Raw genomic sequence first — 6,251 nt, 5'->3', positions numbered from 1 at the left:
TTTTCGCTATTTCATCTGTAAATGCATTTCCTCGACCAACAACATCTGTAATCTTTTTGTGTGCACTACACTTCACGATCGCTATTTGGGTGGGTAAGGCAAGTGATTCGAGGAGATCAGTCACTAACTGACCATGTTGTATTTTGGTGCCATGGGAAGTGAGAAAACCACTTTCCTTCCAGAGACGCCCAAAGTTGAACGCTACACCAAAAACATATTGGCTGTCAGTGTACACGTTCACTCTTTTCCCTTTCGATAATACACAGGCTCTTGTTAAAGCTATCAATTCTGATGCTTGTGCTGAATTATGTCTAATACGTGCAGCTTCCACCACTGTGTGCAAAGTAGTCACAGCATAGGCTGAAACTGTATCTCCATTAGGCATTTTAAAACAGGAACCGTCTACCCATAGAGTTCCATCCGGATTCTCTAATGGTGTATTTTTCAGGTCAATTCTTCCTTTCGTCTCTTCTTCAGTATGAAAGAAACAATCATGTTGCTCCTCAACACTTTTCTCATCTGGAAGGGGCATCAGAGTAGCTGGATTCAGGGTATCACATCGTTTGATGTGTACGTGACTAGCTAACAGCATCAGCTCGTATCCAGTTAGACGAGCACTCGTAAGATGTTGCGTTTTTGTTCTGTTTAGTAAAGTATCCACTGCATGTGGCACCATGACAATGAGAGTGTTATCCAACACCACTCCAGCAGACTGTCGAATAGAAATTGCTGCTGCTGCTGTTGCTTTGAGACAACTGGGCAATGCTTTAGCTACAGGATCTAACGTAGCCGAAAAATAGGCACATGGCCGCTGTTTGTCTCCAAATTGCTGCGTTAGAACTGACAATCCACAACCTTCTCTCTCATGAACATAGAGCGTAAAAGGCTTAGTGTAATCGGGGGTGCCTAGTACAGGAGCAGAACACAGAGCAGTTCGCAAATCAGTGAAACTCTTTTGGCACTCATCAGTCCAAGGAAGGGGCTGAGGCGTATCTTTTAAAGTGAGTGCCAACAAAAGTTTGGCTATTAGAGAGAAGTTAGGGATCCATTGCCTACAATAAGAGGTGATACCCAGAAAGGCACGTACCTCCCTTTGTGTGGATGGCACAGACATTTGCGTAATCGCCTGTATTCGTTCTGGCGTTAGTCGCCGTCCCTCCTTTGATAGGAGATGACCCAAGTAGGTAACCTCTCGACAAACATATTGTAATTTGGAAGGTGAAACCTTATGATTCAGATTAAACAAATGGCGTAATAATGCAACAGTGACATCCTTGCAGATTTCTTCAGAATCAGCGGCTACTAACAAGTCATCCATATACTGGATAAGAACAGCACCAGACGGCAAATGAAAAGTATCAAGATGACATTTTAAAGCTTGGCTGTAAATAGAGGGACTTTCACAATAGCCTTGAGGTGCACGCTTAAACCGGAAGCTTCGGCCTCCAAGAGAGAAGCCAAAAATGTCCCTACTCTCTTCTGCAATGGGGATACTAAAGAAGGCATTCTTTAGATCGATAACAGAGAACCAAGTCGCTGTGGAAGGTATCATTGTCAACAGAGCAGTGATATCTGGAACAACAGGAACTTGTGGGACAACAATTTTGTTTACCTCCCGAAGATCAATTGATTAACGATATACAGGTGGTTGAGAAGGATCAGTGCGTTTAAGAACAGGAAGAATAGGACTATTGCATGCGTTACCTCTTGTTTCTTCAACCACACCTTTCTGGATCAAATCATGAATAATTTCCAATAGCGCTTTTTCACCTTCAGTGGAAATTTTATACTGCGGGATACGCGGTAATTTAACATTGGGCTTGAGAGTGACAACGTAAGGTGGTATCTCAAGACAACCCACATCGTTCGGACCCGTGGCCCAAAGCGCTGCTGGAATAGAAAGTAATTCAGGTGGAAACTGATCTTTGGACAAATACATTGGAGAGATCAATTTCTGTCCCAAAGTAAGATGTACACCAGAAGGGGAAAAATATATCGTAGCATGCATTCTTTTCAATAGGTCTAGACCCAACAGATTCTCACCGCAACCATTCGTCAACAGAAGTGGAGCTTCCAAATCATAAGGGCCAACTGAAATAGGCAAAGGGCAAGAAACTGGGTTGCGAACAGGGGCGCCAGAAAATCCTACAGAAACATTTGTTAAGCCAGATAAAAAGGTGCCCCAGGGAGTTTGGAATGAATGATAGAACTTCTCATCGCCCCAGTATCTAGAAGAAATGGCTCTGAAACACCCATTGTAGTGACGTTAACATAAGGTCCATTCTGATCTACTGGAATCAACACAACTCCCTTACTTAGTCTATGGCTGTCCTAGTTGGCATGAAGACTCTCCTTTCCGTTTTCAACATAATAATCTTCATTATAATATTGCGTAGATCTAACATTTTGCTGATCAAAATAGTTCACAGGATTGGGAGAAGGAAGGGTACGCTGTTCTTGAGTCAACACACTTCGACCTCTACCTCTGTTTACTGACTGGAGGCCAGCACAACCTCGTGGAGCAGATAATGCTCCGTTACGTTGCAATAAAACCGGACAACTATTCTTAAAATGACCTTCCTCTCTACAATAGGCACATTGATTAGGACCTAGCAAAGGTCGCGGAATATATGATTCAGGTTTTTGATGCAACCTCTGAAACTGTGGAGGCTATTGAAACTGAGGCTGAACATAGCGAGGAGGATAGGCTTGTTGCAAGAGAACTTTCGTTTTTAATTCTTTCGTCTTTTCCTCTTGCTTTTCCTTCTCTTCTTTATCTCGGTTTTCGTAATATTGTGCAGTAGCCAATATCTGGGCAGAGGAAAAAACAGGCCATGAACTTTCAGAGTCTTTCAATTTGTGTGACAGCTCGGGAAGCAAATTGAATACGAATTTGTCCACAAATAATCGCTGTCCACCCTCTGTAGCCATATCTTGACCACTGGGATCGATAAATGTCTCCTCGAAACGAGTGAAGAAGTCAGAGACACTTTCATCTTTCTTTTGCTTGCATGCTGCTAATTTATCCCAGTTAACTCTCAATGCAGGCATCATAGTTTTCATTAATGTAATGATTTTACCAGGGAGTTCCGAAATCAAAGCTTCGGGTTTTGAACCACCCACTTGATCTCTATCTGTAGTAGTTATAACATCCCAAGTGGCACTTAATTCCTGCGCGAGATCCTCTCTACGAATCTTAGCCCATATTGTCTGTGGGACTACATTTCCCATTAACATATCAATATCTGCTAAGTTCATGATGCAAGCATCAATTGTCTGTGATAATTCTTTATAATAACCTGCAGGGTTTTTACGAGGATCCGGTAGAGTCTGCTTAAGGGCCAAAACTTCAGATCGTTTCCACGGAACATGTACCCATATACGCTGAAAATGAGCAGGAATAGCTGCATTAGCACCTACTCCCGCAACCTCTTCCTTCCATACTGGAGGAACCTCTCTCATAGGATAGTTTTTCGACGTCAGTCTAACCGACGGATCAGAATCAAGGAAAGCCTGAGAGAACAACATGGATCTATAAGAAATAAGTGTCATCGCTTTTTCAACCTTGGAACCCACAATAAGTCCTTTATCAAAATCAGCTTGAACATCTAACAGATCTTGTGAGATTGGACTCGAACTCACATCTTCCCATTCTTTAATGAGAGTGTCGCACATTACATTAAAAACATGTCTTTGCGTAGGCGCATTCCATTGCGAGAAGGTAGGCATAATATCAAGCACACTGTATTGTGGACCCTTCTTGATCCATTTTCGTGCGAGAGAGTCTAACCTTTCTCGTTCTTCAAAATCTGGGAACTGACTACGAGACTGTCTTCGAGCAAAAGCCGGAGACACATTTAAAGCTCCAAAGAAAGGAGATAGAATACCAGTAACAGTGTCTGTGAGACGCTTACGCACAGACGGAGAATTAGACATGAGAATTGGAGACAAAGTATTAGGAGAACTGACAGGAGAAGAACTGATAATTGCAGGAGGAACAGAAGGCAAAGGAGATCTAAGATCAGGAGATGAGGGCAGAGAGGTCAAAGTTAATGGTAACACCGGCAGAGGCGGTGATACTGGAGGAGGCAAATGCGGAAGAGCCGGAACAGGCAGAGGTACCGCTGGCGGCTGGACAGGCTGTAAAGCCTGAGGTGCATTGGCACTTTGTGCATAGGGCGGAGGCAACCTCAATAAATGGGACATTAGGGGATCTTCTTCTATATCTTTCTTATTATCAGAAGGGGAAACAGGCAACACCGGATAGCATTTATCTATTGCCATGCGATGCTGTCTCTCTGAAATTTCAGTTACTTTATCAATTTCATCATCTTTGCACTGTTGAGCAGCCTGTATAATCGTCATACCTTGTGCTTTTCTATCTCGTTTTGCTTGTTTAATTTCTTTCTGTTTGGCTTCCTTTCGCCAAAGGCGGAAAGAGTCAAACATTGCCGGCCGGACTTTTCTTTTGAATAGGACTGCTTCCAAATTATCTAACACATCAGGATCAAAGCTACCATTTTCTGGCCATTTTAGAACACCATCTTTCTTTGTGTATCGGGTCCATGTCTCGTTAAAGGCAATGGGGCAAATACCATGTTTTGAATAGAGCTCATATGTAGGAGTTCCAACCAAAGGAATCGGAAAAGAGTCCTTAAGTCGGGAATCCCTATTACAACCAAGACAACAAATTCTTCCAAACTTAGTCAGACCAGGCATCTCGCGATTTTTCCTGTCTCTTCACAAACTTCAAGGGAGTAAAACTCAGTTTACGCAGCACAAATGCACTTACCCTCGGCTTTGTTTATTGCAATAGACAAATCTAAGAACCAAAGAAAAACAAAGAACCAAAATTGTGGGCGCGACCCACGAAGATACTTAAATAAGGACGTCTTCTCCCACCAACAGAGGCCCGTCTATCGTCTCGCCTTACCATACATCATCAAAGAAAGGGCCAAAGTAGGGCGGCAGTCAGGGCAGCGGTCGTCAGTAGCCGTCAGGAAGGAGTAACCACGCTGCAAAAGACCTTCGGACCACTTTCGACATACAGGGGTCGCTTAATGTGGCTCGCGAACCCTCCGGAATTTTCTTGCGGTGTTCCTCGTGACCTTCAGGCAGAACCGGTACCACTGAAGCCACCCCACGTTGGGCGCCAGTTGAAGAACCAGAACCTTTTGGGTCTGGTGGCGCAGGGTACGCACAAGTCTCCGGAGTTCTCCTGCTCAGCTACACAGAGACACGGGACACTCTGTCGGCGTTAGAAGATCAGATTTATTTAGCTGCAGCTAGTACAGGTATCCTAGAAGTACACAAAGTAGGTTCTCAGGAGACTGCCACTTCACTCTGTGGCGCACAGCGTTTTATACTATACAAGGTTCAGACATATTGACCCAAAGCCCTCCCAGAACACACAAGAAAGAGCCAATAAGGAAAGTTGGAAAACAGGATAGAACCAATCGGAGAAATTGGAAAACAAAAGTGTCAGATGACTCAAAGAAACCTCTCCTCCAACTATGGTTGTCACCCCTCCCTCAAGCTAATTCATTAACAGATTCATAACTAACTTGCAGGTGGCGAGATACGTTTGTGTGTGTTGGAGGACAGTTGTGAAACGATAGAATGCTAGCAGAAGACAGTGAAGGCCAGACGATAAGATAAAGTCAGGAAAGAATGGTGTGAATCAACAGATAGTTGAGACGGGGATTAGGAAAGCCAGACAGGGATTAGTGTACTCGGCCAGTCCTAACACCAGCTTTGTAAATAGAGGCAGAAAGCGTATTTGTATTTCGACACCAGGTTGCAGAAAAAGCAGAACAGACTTTGCTCGCCGTGTTGCCTGAGTGATGGCAACACAAAATGGCGGCGGAGCACAAAATGGCGGGTCAATTCGATCGCGATCAGAAATCGATGTTCCTCACAAGGTATACATGATACACTGCAATTACTGTGTTATTGTATGGAACCAATAGTCCTCCTCAGTGATGAATATTACCCTTAGTTCACCGGAGGCATACATGTACCCAGAAAAGCATAGTCAATGTCTAAGTGGGCAGTTAAAAGAGAATTGAAACCTATTTAGGAATTAATAACATGAATATATCAGCAGCAAGAGAGTTCAAGTCAGAGTAATTATTCAGAGCCCCCTTGAAAGTTATATTACCAGAGGCTGAGAAGAGCCCTGTTTGCATGGCCATTTTGCAATAGCATCATATTAGTCACTGCATTGTTTCTGACTGAGAGAGACAAAAAAT

This window comes from Triturus cristatus, chromosome 7 (assembly GCF_964204655.1).
Source record: "Triturus cristatus chromosome 7, aTriCri1.1, whole genome shotgun sequence".
Classification (NCBI taxonomy): domain Eukaryota; kingdom Metazoa; phylum Chordata; class Amphibia; order Caudata; family Salamandridae; genus Triturus; species Triturus cristatus.
This window is presented reverse-complemented; position numbering follows the sequence as displayed.